The sequence below is a fragment of the Lissotriton vulgaris genome, chromosome 1_1 (genome assembly GCF_964263255.1).
Source record: "Lissotriton vulgaris chromosome 1_1, aLisVul1.2, whole genome shotgun sequence".
In the NCBI taxonomy this organism is placed as follows: domain Eukaryota; kingdom Metazoa; phylum Chordata; class Amphibia; order Caudata; family Salamandridae; genus Lissotriton; species Lissotriton vulgaris.
The window spans coordinates 690703663-690723594 of record NC_141685.1 but is presented as its reverse complement, the minus strand read 5'-3'; the positions used below and the strand labels follow the sequence as shown (position 1 = coordinate 690723594).

The 19932-nt window shown below is 45.7% G+C and overlaps 1 protein-coding gene and 1 pseudogene across 1 annotated transcript in view; one reads left to right on the top strand and one right to left on the bottom strand.

The window, feature by feature from the left end:
* Nucleotides 1-19932, bottom strand: part of DPYD (dihydropyrimidine dehydrogenase) — a 3292815-nt gene that overhangs the window by 960514 nt on the left and 2312369 nt on the right. The gene's annotated exons all lie outside the window — the stretch shown is intronic.
* On the top strand, nucleotides 11301-12660 carry LOC147747661 (uncharacterized; annotated as a pseudogene).

Sequence of the window (19932 nt, the reverse complement as noted above, 5' to 3'; positions counted from 1 at the left end):
TAGCACAGAAACAGTTTGTGGAAATCAAGTTTCAGCGAATATTTATCATTTGCACATTACTAGGTAAATTGTCTCCATTTGTTTTGATCCTAATATATTCTTTATTTCCATCACACTTCAGAATTACAAAAAAATGTCCTTCATTTGCCTTCAACACTCCTGTTTTGCTGACTTTGGAGTCTTTAGGACCCTGCATACTTTACTACTGTTAACCAGTGCTAAGGTGCTTGTGCTCTCTCCTTGAAATATGGTAGAATTGGCTTATAGCCAACTGAAATATTTAATTTACTTGTAGGTTCCTAGGAAGTGGCCATTGTTTGTAAATCAATGCTACTAGTGGGCCTGGAGCACTGACTGAACCATCCACTTAAGTAGCACTTCAAGCATGTCACAGGCCTGCCATTGCAGCTTGCATGTACAGTTTTTGACAGCTCTTTTTGCCTGGCAAAAAGAACCTTTTGCCAGGCCCAAACCAGTGCCTCATTTGAGCCAAGGTTTCCGGTGCTCGGCACCGGCACTGAATTGCCAGCACTGGGGATTATGACAGTCTGGTTAATTCAGGTATGAGCATAACAACAGCCGTTTATTAGTTCAATTTACATAAACAGAGACTTACGCCAGCCTCCCAAGCAATTCCTATAGCTTTGGGGGCCGGTAATATTATGATTTGTCACACTTGTAAGAATGTGATGAGTAGTAGCTGTGTTTGTACTGTCATTGGCATCTGGAAGGTGCAATGTGTGGTGCAAGCTGCAGTGGCCTCCAGACGAGAGCCCCGACACTAAGGGGCTTATTTACAAGCCCCTTGCGCCACTTTTGCGTCATTTTTAACATAGGAAAAGTGACGCATCGGCGCAAAGGGCTTGTAAATCTGCCCCTTATTCTTTTACAAATGAAGCACTGGCCCAATCCTTCCTTTTTAACACATGTAAGTCACCCTTATGGTTGGCCTGGACATCTCAGATGGCAGGGTCCAATGCATCCAAAAGGTAGGAAATGTACTTTTATCTCTTATATGTACTGGTTATGAAAAGCTATTACTTTTGTTTAACACTACTGCAAGACGTACCTCTCCCTTAGGTTAACATTGGAGTTACCGTATTACATTTAATAAGGTATTATTTTAATAATGTGAAAATGTAACCAGTTCAAGTTTGGTGTCTTTGTACCACAAATTAGGATTATTAATTACAATTCCAGTCAGATTTTAAATTACAATTTTGAAAATGTCACCTTTAGAAAATTGTGATTTTCCTACCTTAGCCATTGAGTGCCTTCAGGCTATCTGTGGGTCACAAAACTGTGTGTATCTGGCAGCTGGGCTTTGTGTATTCGACCTAAACAGCCACACACACTAGAGAGCTTAAGTGTGACTGGATGGGCCATCGCTGGCAGGATGGGAGGGCAGAAGTGGGCACAGCCTTACTTATATTTGAATGGTAGTGCGCTGCCTCCACACCGAGGACTGCATACCCCCTGTAGTTAGTCTGGAGCCAGGAAAGGAATAGGAAGGATGCTTGAGGACTTTAAAGGGAAACATCTAGAAGTTTCTCTCCACTTTGAAGGCACACATAGGTATAAATACTGGACCTCAGACACCAACTCTTCAGTACATTTCTTCTGACCTGTGAATACTCTGCCAGGAAGAAAGACTGCTGTGCATCTAAAAAGACTTCCACTGTGCTGGAATGATCCCCTGAAGGTCTGCTGCTCTGCTGTGCTAACCTGCAGCCTGTTGATTTCATGCCTGGGCGAGAAGGACTGGACCTACATCTGTTGAGCCCAGGACCACCAGAGTAACTCCAAGGGATACTTGGCTGTCCTTCAGACTTAAACCTCAGGAACAGAAGTCTCCAACAACCTCACCCCCAACATTCATCTGTGAGTCTACCCTGCCAAGTGGTGCCACCCCAATCCTGGCCCTTGGAAGTGGGCTTAAGCTGTTCTGCCAGTCTTTTTGGACTCAGCAGAACTAACGCATCTTCTCTGCTGTGTGGCGCGAATCCGAGCAGAACCATCGCATCATCACTACTGTATGGATCTTCCCGGTTGCAAAGACCAGCATTGCAGCCAGCCGCCTCATCAGCATTGGCACTGCACAATGCATCCTCAGTGAAGACCCACACATCCCTCATTGATGGCGGCTGCAAAGACAATGCGGAACTCCGAATTGCAGTCCCACAGCTCCTCAGAACCGACGCTTCGCTCCAACTGCGTGACTCATGCTTGATGCCGTATTTTGTACCACAATCCCTGGTCAATGGAATCCTCAAATATGACTCAGGGCTTTGCTTTGCAGTCTCACTGTATCTCAGAACCAACGCATCGCTACGGAGGCACAACGAGTCTTCAACCTGGACCCTTGCAGCACTCCACAAACCAGGATTTAAGGAACTTTGCTCAATGGGACTAAGTGGGTCACTGTAGCTGGCCCGCCTACGATTGCAGTTGGCCTGAACTTGTGACTTTGTCCCAGTCCAACACAACTAGATATCCACAGTTGATACTTTGTGCTTTTTGGCAACATTTTCACTGAATCTTTAAACGTGCATATCTCAGGTTCTGCTGACTGGATTGTTGTCATTGTTGTCTTGCCAAATTTATTAAACCTCACTCTGTATTGCTAGCACAGTGTGAGAGCCTTTTCCTGTGTTGTGTTTTTACTTCATTACTGCTTGCAGTATTGCGAAAATACTTTACACATTGCCTCTAAGTGAAGTCTTACTGGTCTGTGCCAATCTACCAGAGGGTTGAACATAGGTTAATTTACGGTTAGCTTGTGACTCATCCTGACACCGATTGTGGTTGCTGCTCGACCAGTGTTTGCCCCAAATTCAACCAACAACCCAATTTCTCCAAGGGAATAGTGGACACTTCTGGGTATATTCACAAGAATGTGTGATAACTACCGCAAGAGTAGCGTAATGCAACTTTCAACATCGCAGCCTATTGCGGGAAAATAATCCTGTGTCAACATGGAATTCGCAAAAAGGCGGTAGTATGCGATAGCACCAGACAACGTGGCAAATTTCAGCGTGAAAATCAACACCGTGCCGCAAAAATGCCGTAACCCAAACGCAAAAATCATGCAATGAGGCCACCGCGGGCCAAAAAGTAGCAAAAACCAGCCACATGCCTACTAATCCCATGCGTTCGGCCGAACAATGCACCTTAAAAACCACAGAAAAAATACACCAGAAACAAGCCAAAGCATGTGGCAACATGGAAGCACCCTGACCCAGCGCAGAGGCCTACTCAAACCCCACAACCCCCACAGACCACCAGCAAGGAACAACGGGGTCGGGGAAGGCCAAGCAGAAGAGGGAGAGGAAGGCGGGGTACAGACTGCAGGAAAACAAAACCAAACTCACAGATGTGACAGAACACTACCAGCAACTGACCTACTAGCAGAGGAATCCAGCACCCCCCAAAGAGTCACAATGTACACAGCCATACAGTCCGCCTACTCAAACCCCACAACCCCCACAGACCAACAGCAAGGAACAACGGGGTCGGGGAAGGCCAAGGAGAAGAGGGAGAGGAAGGAGGGGTGCAGACCGCAGGAAAACAAAACCATCCTCACAGATGTGACAGAACACTACCAGCAACTGACCCACTAGCAGAGGAATCGAGCACCCCCCAAAGAGTCACAATGTACAGAGCCGTACAGTCTGCAAGTAAACTAGCACAATATGCCAACATATATGCCAACACAAAGGCAACATGCACCTCCACTTCACATCGCAGAGGGGCACACCAATCCCTGCAGCAGAGCACATAATCGAATGCATCAATGATGCCGGAGAGGACCACCACACCATCGACACCGACGCCCTACAACAGCCCATGGATATCCCACGCAACCCCCCTCCAGGAACCAGACAGCCAAGATACTCAGAGGAGAACACTGAGTCTCCAACAGACCACACAGTAGGAAGCACCCGCAGGAACAGCTGGCTCACCACACTTCACCCACCCACACATGGCACCCCAATGGCATGTGTCAACACGCCAAAAGGAGGTGGACCAACAGGTGTGGATGGGGGCCGAACCCATGGAATGAGAACCAGGACACCTACGTAGGGGTCTATCACCTTACAGGACTGACCCACACCCCACTAAGGAGACCCACGCTGCAATAGACACACATGCAGAGGCACATGCACAGCATAGAACCACGCCCAGGGGCATGCAATTAGCAGGCACACACCCATGTTGGCTGTCCATATGACGGCCCTGGCCACTCCCCTCACAAATGGCGTAGGTGACGACAAAGCTACTTGTACAAGCCCCAACCCGCTGCTTCCGGTGACATGCCTGCATCCGTGGTACACCGCACAATGTAAAGTTGTAGGGTCCAGGGCCCATATGCATATTACAAGACAACAGGGACACACGCAGAGATCATATTGAACTGGCTACGGGCACATGCGCCCGGCCCCTTTATAGGCTGGGCCACATGTATAGTGACGCCTGTGCTGGATGTGTGTGGGGTGAGTGTAAGCCAACCCGCACGGAATGCCTGGTGTTGGCAACCATTTGGACATTGGACACTAGTGCAACCCAAACAGAAAACACATGCAATACAGAGTTAACTGATGAGCAACATGGGGTGATCCGGATAAAGTCCAGAGGATAGCCAACATGCAAACGAAGTGTCCGTGAGTCGCAGGGCACTTGGCTGTGGACACTAGAGATGAGAGTGCTCATGTGAAGAAAAAGTCTCAGATTGTGTCCCTTAGATATATTACTGATGCAGATGCACTGGGGTGTGTCGGATCTGCATCATATTCACAATCAACGTCTCAGGGACATAACACTGTTTGAGGGGACATATCTGCGCAACCACACCACAGCACAAAACACAAATCAGCTACGGACTATGACCTGCGATGCACTGAGCCACTGGCACCTGGAGTGCTGAGCAGGGTAACAGGCCGATGATGGCATCCACGAAAGGCCTGAGCAACCACAAGGTTTGTCTATACCAACGCTTCAACTCTGGTAGATGGCATTTGGTGGTGGTCCTTGCAGTGGTGGCGTGTGCCTCCTGCAGTGATGCATCGTCCGAGCTGGTCTGGACTCGCTTTGGGTTGTGAGCCCTGGTGGGATGCATTTGGGCCCGGAGGCTGCGTACAGCGCAAGGCCGCAGAGTCATGGCATTGATGAGCTCAAGGCCCATGCCTCAGGGGCCAGCCTATGTCTCCGGAGAAGGGGTCCCGGACTTGACCAGCACAGAGTTAGTGGCCCCGGATGCACTGCGGCCGGCACGGAACGGAACGGTGACTTGCGGTGCAGTCAGATGAGCCATGCAACCTGAGCGGGTAACCATCATTGTCCGAGGTGTATGTTTCGGAGTGTTTCATGGGACAATGGAAAGTGTCCTCTAGGGCAAGATGCTGAAAGGTTTGATTTTATCAGTAAACAGCAAATGGAGGAGTGGAATGCTACAGCCTACTGCCACCATCAGTTCCGTATCAGCTACATGGGGGTGAAAACTGCACCCTAGTCCATAGGCTCAGACGCCAGCACTGTTCGACCAGAGAGTGTCCATGAATGTTGGAGAACAGACTTAGTAGCACCGGGGCCTAGAGAGGATGCAGACTGCGATGATGCCGGTACATGGAAATGGACTCCGCCATTGCTGAATCATGGCTCTGTGACCTATGGGACCACAGTGTAGGCCGTACGCAGTGGTCACCAGTGGCCCACAGCCACGTGTCTTTGACTAGCGATGCACAGTGCTAGTGACACCAGGGCAGTTGTCGGTAGTGTATGAACAACTCCATAACGATGATCCTTTTCTCTCCACCAAGTTGCAAGGTGACATCCTGTTAGGCCTCTCTTTGTGTGCAATGATGTGTAATCTGCCTTTGCATACTCAATGTTCAGTTCCAAATCTGTGGCCTACTCGAGCACAGCCTAGGCCGAGTGCTGTGGAAAATCAGTGTAGGCCAGAGGCAGCGGACATCACGGGCTATTCACCGAGTGTCGCCGGCAAAGTTTGGTGGCCCCACCGGCCTGCGTAGTTCAGGTTCATTGGCACCATGTGTTCAGTCACCTCCGTGACTGTGACCCAGCTTTCATCCAGACTGAGCCTCATCATCCTCTTACTCCTCTCCATGTATCCACTGGTGTGGACTCAGTCATTCATGATTCGCAACTAGGTGCTGGATGTGAGCCCTACTGGCCCAAAACATTGTCCTGGTCCCTCATCCACGGTTCACCGGATGGCGTTGGACAGGGTTTGTGGCAGCATGGCTCGGCGGATGATGTTGGACAGGGTTTTTGGCACCACGTCTCGCCGGATGGCGTTGGACAGAGTTTGTGGCAGGATGTGTAGCAAGATGCGCATATGGAAATATGCCTTACTGATCAAAGGGAGTCTGGTGCTGAGGCCACATTCCCGGTTTTGGGGTCACTGCCATTCAGGAGCCAGGACACAGTCTCACATATGGGACCCACTGGGCCACAGAGGTCGCCTGCAGAATATGTAAACGAGAAATGAGTAATGTGGGCCAGCATTGGGGGACAGCGGTGCTCTGAAAGGCTGGCCGGGTCGCGGGCCTGAGGCTTGGAGCTTAAACTAGCACACAGTGGGCCCTCCATGACACACGCTGGTGTCGGACGCTGATTAGTATGACCTGGCTGCGTTGGGTCGGCCCTGATGGGTTTATGGTCCAGCAGGCCGGGGTATGGCAGGCGCACAGGATCTCAGCCAATTCCGCTAACAAGGACAGCATCAGCCTCATGGCTGGGTGGGAGGCACAGCCCTGGCAGAGACGTTGGGATTTCCGGAAGAGGACAACATCCAGGGCTACATGCTTTTTATTCACACCCCTACGCTGGCCTGGCATACGCCGGCCCACCCCACTCTGCTCATGCTTACGGTGGGGTGTAACAGGCAACATTTCGACAAGGACCCCCACTGGCTGGGGTGACATGGTTGCGTCCACTGTCCACTACACTCCATTCACCAGAGGTGTATGTAGCCATGGATATGGGTGTATTCTGCATACTGCGGTTTGTTCAGCACTTCACCTTCACTCTTGGCATTGTGTACTTTCCCAATCATAGTTCTACTGCATCCTTCACATATGCCTCGTTGCCTTCTCTCCCAACATTCGTCTATTGTGTGGCTGAGGTGCCATGCCATAGATTGGTCATGTGCACGGCTTGTCCAGGTTACCATTGTGAGTTGTTCTATCGTGTTTGGTGGGTCGACATGTTGTTGTGCATCTTGGTTGTGGACTTGTGACGTGTGCATTGCCAGAGTTGTGGATTGCATGGTTGTGGAGTTGAGGTGAGTGGGGTGTTAATTGGGAAGTTGTCAAGAGGCTAAGCATTTCCCTTTATGCTTGGTTGCTGTTGAACTTTCGGAAGGAGAAGGGATGATCCACACTGGCTGTGTATTTGGAGGTGACATTGGTGAAGGTCTCACGGTGTTAGGATGTTCCCTGCACATTGATGTGTGAAGTGTGCTTCCTGTTGCGCTGATTGTGTGCTGTGTCACCAGGGGGCACAGGTGGGACATGTGTGCAGTGGATTTCCCCCTACATGTGCGTGCATCTGGCTATGGCGTATGGTCCTTGCTTGGTCTCCTTCGGTTCCTGCACATTGTGTTGGCCTTACAGGGACTGGGGTGCCAGGGTGGCGGTGATATCCAGGACAGGCATGGGGGTCTTGGATGATGCTGGCTGTGAGTCTCCACTGACTCTGGAGGGGGTTGTTTGGGGTGTGCCAGGGGCCAACAGGTGGTGCACAGCCAGCTACTTGGTGTGGGGTGGGATGTTGGTTGTCCACTGTTTTGGTGCTGTAGGCCTGTTAGGCGATGATGGCCAGGATGCGTAGGATGGTTGTCCCTTTCAGCCTGTAGTGGACAGTGACATTGTCAGATGTTTGTCCAGTGAGGCAGGTATGTTTCCTGGGGGGCCATTGTCTTTGTCTGCACTGCCTCTGTGGTGGTCTGGGGGGGGGTGGGGGGTGGGGGGGGGGGGTGCCGGGTGGGTGTTGAGCCCCTTTTGAGCGTCTGTGCTGCATGATGAGTGGCTCCATGGCATCTGTTGCCCTTCCGATGACGCCCTGGGCAGGGCTCCCAATTGTGGTGCAGGCTGTCGTTCGACTTTACACCGGGTCAGAGCAGGTGTAAAATTCCTGTTGCTAACACGCCTTATTGCGTGTTTTGTGTTCTTATTGCCAACCTGTCTGGTTGTTGTGAATGTTGAGGAGTGGTGTTGGTGCGGCTTTTGTCACGGGAACGCCTACTCTGCATCTCATTAGCGATAGTTCCTGGGGTCTTCTGTGGCGATGTTTTTTGCGACTGCTATCACAGGAAAAGTGGTGCTGTTAGCACCTGCTGATGAATGGTGGGATAAATTTATCACGACTTTGGCTGCGGTAAAGTGCAGTTCATTCGGCGATAGCTCCTTATGAATATGCCCCGTTACCTTTATTCTGCCAATCATTGGTTTGAAGTTTAACCACACTCTCTCTCGCCTCAATCATACATTTAGCTACAGGAAACTTGGAATAATCCTTTGGAGAAATCCTTCAAATTCGGATTCCAGTATAATCTCCAACTGATACCTTTGATACTCACTTTCTTTTACCAATGTACCTGTTTTGGTCCTGCAATCTTTTACCACCTACATCATGTAATTTCCTTTTAGAAATCGAAGACTCATCCATCCATGATATGACAACTTAAATAAAGGAACCATTTCTTTTTAGCAGGACTAAAGGTAATACCCTGTGTCAGCATTATGAGTGGTCTTTCTATCCCAAAGGAGTTCTCTTAACTCATGCACACAGCCCAAACCATTAGTTTAAGCAAGTTGTACATTGCTTTTAGAACCCTGTTAACCTTTCAAAAAGACCATTATTCCGATGGTAAGTTAGTGATTTTTTGAAATTTTTCACACCAAGATGAGTTACAAATTCTTCAAATTGCACAGACATAAATTGATTACAAATGTCTGTCAGAATGTAATCCATAATCTCCTCTCTGGCAAAAATATGCTCTAAGAATGCATTCACAAATTTGAGTTCAGGCCACATGCTAAAAAAATCCACAGCTTTGATATCATACTCTTGAGTCCCCCTTGATAGGACAAGTGGTCCAATAGTGTCTACAAGAAAGTTTCTCCATGCTGCCAGGGTTAGTCATCACTCTGATTTCAATGTCACAAATTTCCACTACGCAAAAAGGGTGCTTAATCATGAGAAGAGAGATTCCCTTTGGAACTTCATTCTTATAGTTAGTGGAAGACGATGTTCATGTGGTACAATTTTCATCTAAGGTGTGGGCAAACACCATGGGTAAGATGATGGCAGCACATACGGTCAGTGATTTTGACACTAGTGACATGCAGCCATGTTTAAAAAAGTTTACAGCGGAATCCACAGCCGCAAAAGTACCTGAACAAAGGTGGCCAGAAAAACCTTTGCTACAGGTATTCTCTCCTAAACGCGCTGGCACGTAGGACTGTACAATACTGGCGGCTACACAATCACCATTTTCTGGATAAGGGAAGGATGAAATCCATAGCTCAAAATGAGAAATGTGGTCATACACTGCGCTCATGGAAGGATCATCCTGAAGTAACTCGTCACCACTGAAAACAAGCTTGACAGAAGGAAAGAAGAACATTCTTTATTTCTTAGGTGCAGGTATACAACGAGCCAGGAGAAACAACTGGCACAGCTCTCAATCTCCTAGTCTCTCTCCAACTGCCATTCCACCCCCTCTTCTTATGACATGGGAGGTGACCTACAAGCATTCCAATGATAATGACATAACACCGTTCCATCAGAACAAAACCCAACAGTTACTCAGAGATTTAGGTCATAGAAGTATATCCCCTTTCAATAACCAGCTGGCTGTATAATAGAGTTTATTTAACTGTAAATACAGCGATAAGGTTCATTGTGATAGTTGAAGAACGTATGCCGTGGGAGGTAGATGGTGTTGCCACACATAACGTTTCAAAATTATAAAAACGATTTATTGTGGTGCGAAATCATGACAACACTGCTCAAAGACTGTGTTGTCTTGAGGTTCAATAAGGTAACAACATAGCTTCCACTTTTGCAGTGAATGTATATTTGATGATTAGCCAACTTTGTGGTGATTTAAGTAGAATTAAAGTAGCAAAACATCACTGGGGGAGACATTGAAGATGAAGTACCATTAAGGAAATATGATCTTTTCTTCCAGAAGCAAGTGTATGCCTTGCTTCGTAGTGCAGCACAAATAGGAGGGGTGAAGGCCAGATTAATCTGATTACAGTAGTATTTATTTCAATTTCTGTGTTTTTGTGTAGAGCAGCTTAGCCTCTTTAAGGAGTCTCTTGGGGCGCTTATTAATAGGAGGGGTGAAGGCCAGATTGATCTAATTACAGTAGTATTTATTTTAATTTCTGGGTTTTTGTGTAAAGCAGCTTACACTCTTTAAGGAGTCTCTTGGGGCGCTTATTATTTTAGAAGCGGAGGGCTCACAGTAGGTGGTTAATACGAGAAGAGACACATTTTTAGGACTTTTCCAAACCTTCGCGTATGTGCCAGGGATCAACTTTTTAAAGGTATCGAGTTCCATAGTTTTGGTCTTTGTGTTCAGAATGTCCTGCAACAGGGGACTTCAAAATTGACCTTGTGCAAGATCTAACATTTCTCAGAGGAACATAGTTCATAGACTTATCCAGAAAGAGATTATGGGATGTATCATGGTCGATTCGTACATCACATATAATGATTTAAATCGAAAATTACTTTTTTTTAGTGGGAGCCCTCGTAGTCGGCAATAGTAGTCAGAGTCAAATGTTTTGAGATTGAATATGACTCTCCGGGGGGGCGGTAATCAAGCTGTGAGGGAAACGGACATCACTGCACTTACCTCCTAGCCCGCACTGCCAGCTCCGCTGAGGGGGGAAACAGCTCCACGCAGCGAGGGCACTACAACTTCCAGCTGCCCCGGGAGTCTAACGCAGCGCAGCGCAGCGGCAGTGACGCCATCGACGCGCCTGGAGGCACAATACCTGCAGGGAACGCCCCCCGGGACGCGCGCGGGCAGCGCCGGGCTAAGCCCGGGCAAAATGCGGGCCCTCTGTGGCCCTCAGAGGCCTGAGGAGACTGGGCTGGGCCACAGACCCTGATTTTGTTCGGAACTGAGTAATATCTGCTTGATTCACGTGAGACTTCAGTGTTATGTTTATAATATTTATTTAATTGTGTAAAGTGCCTTGGATTTTCTGTTTATCTTCCCATCGCACACATCTCCCACTGTGTAAGGTTAAGTCTGCGTTATGTCCAAATCAAAAATAGATAAGTCTGCTTCTGGTCTGAGAACCATGGATAACTATCTGGTTAAAAAGGTGAACCAAATCAACAATGAGAGAAGGGCCTCTTTGGGCCGAGTGAGTCTACCTCTGTTACATGATGAGGCTTCGCCTCCACTGGGGGACACTGCATTGGAAAATAGTGCTGTTAGAAGTGACCGGGCTACTATAACCACAGTAGTACAGGTACACAGGGAGAAATCTGATGTCCTGCCTGACACTTCTATGGAGGAATCAGAGCAGGCACTACCAGTAACCAGACCTGTGAGATCCTGTAGAAAACTGCAATCTAAACGTGGGGGAAAGCAAAGCAAAAAAAGAGTTGATCCTCCACGAACAGTTTGCAATGGCCCTATCCCTGGTCCTTGTCCTGTGGATGGAAATAAAGAGGGGGGTACGCTCATACATTCGGATCAATTTACCCTACTTGTGAGCTCTATAGTAGCAAAAATAGAGGCTAAAATGGAAGAGATGTTGAGACCCCTGACCACTAAGTTGGACACTGTGTCGCTAGAAGTGGATAGACTGGGTGGTCTAGTGTCAGCATATCTGGCCACCGCCCCAGTTGTTCCACACAAGGCAGTAGATAAGGGTCAGAGTGCTAGGACAGATAATGTGCAGCAGATCTGTCATTAAGTATCTGCCACTGAATCTGCTCCTCCTGCTCAACCATTAGTAACTGAACAGAATAGACAACCCATAGTAGAGTCTGAAGGTAGGCCTGAATCTATTCATATAAGGAAAAGTTGCTATATTGATTTGCCACCTGATTGTTCTCCCTATGTGGTGGTCTTAACAAATGTTCCGCCTATTGATGACTTTTCTGCCCAGTCTCATGGGGAGTCTCACGATTCTTTAAAAAACAAAACAGTTGCATGGTTGAGTAAAAATTGTGGTTTTTCCAACTAAATACTCTGATCAAATCCTATCAACGCGTAGGGTGAATTGGATTGGGCCGTCTAGTAAGACCACCAGTGGGGATTGTATTGTCGCAAATTTTAGGCACCCGCAACACGTGGCAACAGTACTATTAAGGGCGGCCTCTCTAGTATATAATACGAACAGTGTTTGTGTCCGCCCACTTGGCTATTTTTATGCCCATTTGAATGTAGCCCCCTCTGACCCTAGGAAATTCAGACCACAGACTCAGTCCTTGACACCGGCACTTAAGACATCATATCTGTATAATGTTAATGGCCACCATTGGAATGACCCTAATGTGGAAACACTGAATAGACATAATGCTGGTATCCAATGTGGGAATGGTTTTAATGTGGACACTCGGAACAGATATGACTTGCTCCCTGGCCTGGAGGCGTGTGATTGACGCAAGGAGAGTGTGGGGCAAGAAAAGGAACATGTGGTAGAAGAAGGTCATGAAGGGACTCTTGCGTTTATAAGGAATGGCAGCAATGTAATCTGTTGGAACATTGTGGGTTTGAGTTCAAAGATGGGAGATTGTAACTGGATCAGTTTCATTAAGCAATATCAGATCATTTGTCTTCAGGAGACCTGGTCAGTTGAATGTGACTTCTTCCTTGAAGGCTACAAGACATTCTATGTTCCCGCGTCTCAATCTAACAGGGGTAGGCCAAAGGGGAGATTAGTTACATTTATTTCTGTTGCTTTACCTTGTAATATACGTAGAGTTCTAACGGATAACCCAGGTATTATTGGGCTAATATTAACTGGAGATAAATGTTCGGCTGGCCTGGTCAATGTTTATAACGGTATAAATTTATGTTCAACTCTCAGCCAAGTATTGGCACTAAATGATTTTATTCGCTCCTCTATAAAAGAATGTATTCATAACCTCTTGATTTTGGGTGATTTTAACGTCCATCCACGTGGCGATCTCTTGCTGAAATGTATTTAGGATGTGCATTGTGTACGTTCCCAGGGCATGCATATAGAACACACAGTTGAAGGGGAATTACTTAATGATTTATTGAATGATCTAAATCTAATAATAGCTATGGAAATGAGCGACCCTACCAAGTGTTTTGATATCCCTACTTTTAAAGGGCATGGACGGGGAACCTTTATTGACTATGTGTTATTCACATTGCCAATGCAGTCCTTTGTGGACTCTCTCTATTGAAAATAATGGTTTTAGTGATCATAACCATCTTACCGTTCAGTTGAAAGGTCCGTGGGTAGTTCAGGAAACGCGGAACTGTGTCCCAGGTAGGCTCAGCACAACTGATGGAAGACGCCACCTTAGATGGTCTATGATTGATGCTGATCTGCTGTACAAAAATATAACATACACTTGTACAGATTAAATCCTGAGTTGTACCACACCTGGGAATGAACCAACTAGAGTATTGGGTGCTTTCCAAAATTTGTCGCATAAAGTATCTCGGTTGATGACGGCCCCTGCAAAAAACATAGAAGTCAGGGGACCAAGATGGTTTAACCAGGATTGCTCTAAAGCAGTGCGCAACTTAAGGCTGGCTCTGGCAGCCAATCCCAGAGTTAAATCGACTGTACAAGCATGTAGGAAAGAATATAAATCTGTTATTGCAACACGCAAGGACTTTTTAAGACAGGAGGCTTGGACTGAGATTCTTGATCCCGATACCTTGAAGTGCAGCTCTAGATTCTGGGCACTGGTAAAGAAACCTTTCCTGGCGCAGGATCCAGGGGATGGTCTGGAATGTTGCATAACTAAGGATGAGTGGGTAAACCACTTTAAAATATTATATTGTTGCACGTCAATGGAAAACCCCAATTATCCCCTCTGCGATAGTGATAGCATTATCAGGTTTGAAAGAGTTGAGATTTTGGAGGGCGTAGTCGGATTGACAACTGGGAAAGCTCCGGTCCCTGACGGGATCCCCCCAGACTTGTACAGATCTGATCCTAGCTTCTGGGCACCCATTCTGGAGGCGGTCTTCAATGCCGCTGCAACAGCTGGTTGTCCACAATCATGGGGGTCTCCACAATTGTTCCAGTCTTTAAGAAGGGGGAAAGGGGTAGCCCACTCTGCTATAGGCCAATTTCATTAATAGATTCTATGGTCAAAATAGTAGGTAGAATACTACTGCAGAGATTGTCGGACTGGGCGTTGATAAATAACATCATGTCTATCGCTCAGTATGGCTTCTGCGGTGGACGTTTGACTATAACACAGCGCCTTAATCTCTTCTTAATTCTGAGCAAGTATACTGTAGCAAAGAGGGGTACAATTCAACTTGCCTTGATGGACTTGTCATCTGCTTTCAACGGTGTTAACAGGGGAAAGCTCTGGCAGTCCATGAGGGAATAGGGTGTTGATAATGGGATGGTTAACTTCCTTGCTGATCTACACAGTAATACTAGTGCCAATGTAAGGTATTCTCAGGATCTGGGCGTAACTAGTAATTTTAATATCAGAAAGGGTGTGCGTCAAGGTTGTATCCTTGCCCCCTTCCTTTTTAACTTTTATATCAATGACCTAGATAGCGACCTGCAGAATATTCATGCTGACTGTCCTAGAGTTGGTAGGCAGGGTATTCCTTTTCTTCTATACACAGATGATGCGGTTTTAATCTCTAGAACTGAGAGGGGACTCCACATGATGAAACGTTATAATGCGAAATCAGTGGCTACTGCTGTTTATGGCAGTGAACTGTGGGGATATGTCAGGGGGGAGCAGTTACAGACTGTTGAAAACTCCTTCATGAAGCGCCTATTGTGTATCCCAGTTGGAACTTCTAACTTTGCAGTACATGAAGAGCTGGGGGCACAATATTTAAGTGACATCTTTTCCTTACGCCCACTGACATGTTGGCTAAATCTGTGGCTAAATAAGGACATTCCACTGACTCTTTTGATTATGAAAGACATTTTATCCCAGGATAAGGCACCCCATGGTTAAAATACCTGAAATCTAGTTTCTCCAGGCTCGGACGTTTGGATTTGTGTGAACATCCGAGCAGGATTGTTAAAGGGGATGTGGAGGTGATTAAACGGGCTTTCCTTATGGACAGGAGTATGCTAAGGATAGGTGTGGAGCTTCAAAATCAACTGTAAGAAAATCTGTTATGCTTAAAACATGTGAATCGATGGAGCCATATTTGACTGACTCACTGTCCTCACATGAGAAATTCTTGCTAACTAGGTTTAGGTTAAATCTGTATCATCATCTGCTGATTAGACCAAAAAGTGACATTTTTTATAAATTTGCAGCGCCCTGTGGCTGCGACGGAAAGTCTCCACAGGATATGCTGCATTTTATATTTTTATCTAGATTTTATGAATACCCATGCAAACGCTATCTGGTTGCTCTTTTAAAAAAACTCAATTTTAACCACATGGCTGCTGGGCGTTTCCCCCCCCCCCCTGTGCTGGAAATTGCCATTTTAGTGGCACCATGACGAGCTCAGCTCGTCATCAGCACACGACACCCGTGGGTGATGACGAGCTGAGCTCGTCATCAGCATCGAAAGGGTTAATCAGATCAGACCAGCCCTTATGTACCTACAACTTCTGCATAAGGACATTATTCTTCAAGCTACTGAATTTTTAAAGCTATGTATAAAGCTGAGAAACTGTTTGGATCAGTGATGGTCCTTTTTGATTTATATCTCTCATGAACTTATTTATTGTACGTGAATAACTGAACCTTGTACTTTCTGCACTTTACCTTTTATTTTTTTATATTGCATTTTTTAACTGCTTTGTTGTATATGTACTTTTATGGTTTGAATCAAAACCGAAATAAGGTCTCTATTGAATTGAATTGAATTTAATTGAATATGACTCTCACAAATGCGTTTTGGATGATAGTAAACCACCTAAGAAATTTAGCAGTAAAGATGAGAGAACACAGGAATGAGGGTAGGTGTTAAGATATGCTTTGAGAGTGGCGTTTCTTTACGTTTTCGAGTAGGGAAACTTTGATAAAAACAAACCACCGAGTTCGGTGCTAAGGGCTCCATTAGGATGGCGGGCGGATTCCCCCCCGCCAGGCTGGCGGTAGCCACCGCCAGCCTGGCGGGGGAAATCCGCCCGCCATCCTTCCCTGTATTCCCCCCCGCCATATTAGAATGGCGGGGGGACCACGGCGGAGCAAAACACCGCCCGCCACTTTTCCGCCCTGGTCGCCTTGCGGCCGGGGCGGAAAACTAGTAACATGCAGGCGGTGTCTGTCAGACACCGCCCGCAATATTACAATGGGCATTTTTCAATGCCTTTCCGTGGCGGCAATGCTGCCACGGAAAGGCATGCGGTGTTCACTCTGGGGGGCCCCTATGGGACCCCAGAGTGAAGGCAAAAGGGGGGTGGCACACGGGGGGGTACCATTTACATAATCAAAGCGGTAGGCACCGTGCGGTGCCTGTCGCTTTGATTATGTAACTGCTGCAAAGCATTTTTAGTATTGTGGCGGGCGGAGCACAGAGCTCCGCCCGCCACAATACTAAAAATACAGGATGTGCCTGCCACAGTGGCGGGCACATCCTAATGGTGCGTGCGGAACCCCCGCCCTTAGGGCGGGCGGTCCCGATTTCCGATAGGATGGCGGGCGGGCAAAGGCCGCCCGCCATCGCAATGGGGCCCTAAGTCTCAAGTACTGGATTTGCCTTGGGACAGGTGTGTTGTTCCCCCACAGACCCAGCAGAAGTGTTAAAATATCGTGTTTATGGTGTCTTAATAAATTACATCATAGAATAATTTTTAAAAGGCTACATTTGAGCACTGCTCGTCTTGTGATGACTTAATTTAAAGTAGGAGTTATCACACATCTAGCTTTTTGCACTGTAAATATCCAATGGTGGCATTTCTAATTTCAGTGGAACTCCGTTTATTTACCTTGGAAATATGGAAGGCTAAGTTTGCGCTGCCGTTCTTGTTAGTTTTAGATTTCTTCAGATCATCGTTAATGTCAGCTGTGAGTGTTTACTCCCTTGGCCAGAGTGCAATACAGTGTCAAACATGCTTTCGGGCACTATCCTCGTCTTTGTAACATGGATAAAGTTGTGAAATGCAGCAGAGAGGTACAGAAAAACTGGTGTAGCTCCTTCATAAATATCGATACGTTTCCCATGATCAGAGGATTTCTGTCAACCAAATGTTTAATTTGCCCAATGCCCTTAATACAAAAGGTATAGTGAACGAAACAGTTATTTAAAGAGGGTTTGAAAAGAAGTGTTTGCTTAAGTGAAGTCAACATTTTGGGAAATGTGTTCGAAACATATTTAGCTTTAAAAAGCCTAAGAAGGAAACAATTGTAAAACCACCTCAAATGGTCTCATTCCATAATTTCGAGATTTTATTTGCTCTAACATTAGCTACTCCTCGTCAATTCTTAAATCGTCATAGCGCAGGCTAGATGCGTTGGGCTGTCTCGTTTATTTATTTTACTGCACTGAACTTGTTGCAATTAAATGAATTTGTAGGGATTACATTGTTAACTTTGCAATGAAAAATCACAAGGTGAGATCGGTTTTGAATGAATGATTTTCTCTCTTATGGGTCTTCCACACAGCAGTAACTGGAATATATTTTGGACGGCGCTGGATACAGCAATCGTTTATATTTTCAAAGGTATTTCTCAACACAGATAAGGGAATCCATTTTCTGCCTCACTAGGCAGAGGATCCACACCAACCAATTTATTTTCTCAGCTGATATATGCACACTGATAGAAAAGCTTCTACACACTTTTACTAGCTTGTATTACCCCAAAAACCAAATAACATCTAAATACATAAATACCAAAGATAAATATTATCTGAACTTTTCTGTGAAAGACTGATACACGAAATAAAATCTCATTCAAAGTTAATATTTCCCTTTGTTCTCGGACATTGGGGTGACTTTTTCTATTTTTACCATTATTAGGTCGTAAATAAGGGGTATTCTTGTTGCTAAGGTTTCATAACAAATGTACTGTTGCGACTGACAAATAAATCAGATCTGGTTAGTACTGTACATATATTAGCCCCCAGACTCGAACGTTTGGAGCTGGCCAGCCAATCAGAATTCTCTCCTTGTGGTCTGTAGCTGCCCTTGCAAACCTGCAAAGGGAGCATGCTGTGGCTGCCAGCCCCCTGCTCCTGAGGCATGCCCCTGACCCAGTGTGTGGTACCCCACCCGTGACTCACCTCTCGTAAAAGATGCCAGTGGTGCTTTGAAGGCTGCAGGAGCAGCTCTTTCATCAGTCACCGCTCTGCCTTCTCTTTGTGCTGGCTTCTCCCACCCATTGTCAACTTAGGAATACAAGTCCTAACAACCTCAGCAAAGCAGGAAAAGTAAACAAACTGACATTTGTTTATTTTTTATAGTGTTCTGCGGAATTTCGTCATACATTTCAACTTCGATAAGGAAGGGGAAGGGTTGGAAGAAAGAGAAAAATAGAGCAGCTTCAGATTAAAGCAAGCACTGGCAAATCTAACAGTTCTCACCTTTGAGATACGAGTGCCAAACTATTGTATAATGTAAAAAATACAATAAAAGGACAATTCAAAATGCTGAAAAAACTAACTTATTCTCCAAGGTATCTCAAAACTGTACATCCAAATCAATATTTTACCTTTATAAATGGCACTGGTTACATTTCAAATATTTTTTATTCCGGAAGCTCCAAAAATAATTAAATAATAATAATGAAATTTCAAGATTTAAAGGAAAATACCTGACAAACCCTAACAAAGTTGCATAGGACTCTCACTCTGTACTGGTATGGATTAAATTAAGACTCTTTTATTAATAGTGATACTTTCCACAGTTTACCCCACAAAAATAGTTTGTTGGTGCATAGAAAGCATGGTGTTATTAATACATTTTAGAAAGCATGTTTTCCTGAGTTGTCTACTCATCTCACACAATGATGTCTACAATATTCCCAAAAATGTCTAAATGAAACATTCATGCCCATGCTTGTTATGTGCGGCCTACATCAGGGCCGAACTGGCCATAGCGGGCACCGGGCATTTCTCTGGTGGGCCGCAAGGGTGGGGGCCGGTTTTGGGCCCTTGTAGGGCCATTTTTGTTACAGCGAGCTGGCAATATCGGCTCCCTTTAACAAAATCGGCTGAAACCGGCCCTTTAAACAGCTCTGCCGCACCCCAAGGGGGCCTGCCGAGCAGTTTGTCAGGACCAGTTATGGTTCCTAGTCCGGCCCTGGCCTACATTGGCCTCTTTCAAACCCCTTTCGTTGACTTTCCTTTTGCAAATTACTGCCATCAGGTTTCTTAAAGTGACTGTTTCATTTGAAACAAGTTACTACAACTACCAGAGTGCACTGGCTATTCAAACGAAACTCAGTAATGAGAATAGGCTTTCTGGGAGACATGAGTAACAGGGTAACACTGTCTTATCTTTTACAAATTCGTATTTTAAGGGATCAGATCACTGACATAATATCGAGGGACGGAATATCGACCATCAAGAATATCGTTGAAAAAATATTGACAGACAAAATATCGAGTTTCTATCTACAAACAGGTAAGTACAAAAATATTGAGTTTAAAATATCGTTTATTAAAATATAGTTTTTAAAAATATCGACTTTACTAAAAACAATGTTAAATTAAATTAAAATTAAAAATTAATTACTAAAATATACTTAAAAATACTTACATTCACTTATAATAATTAAATAATTAATGAA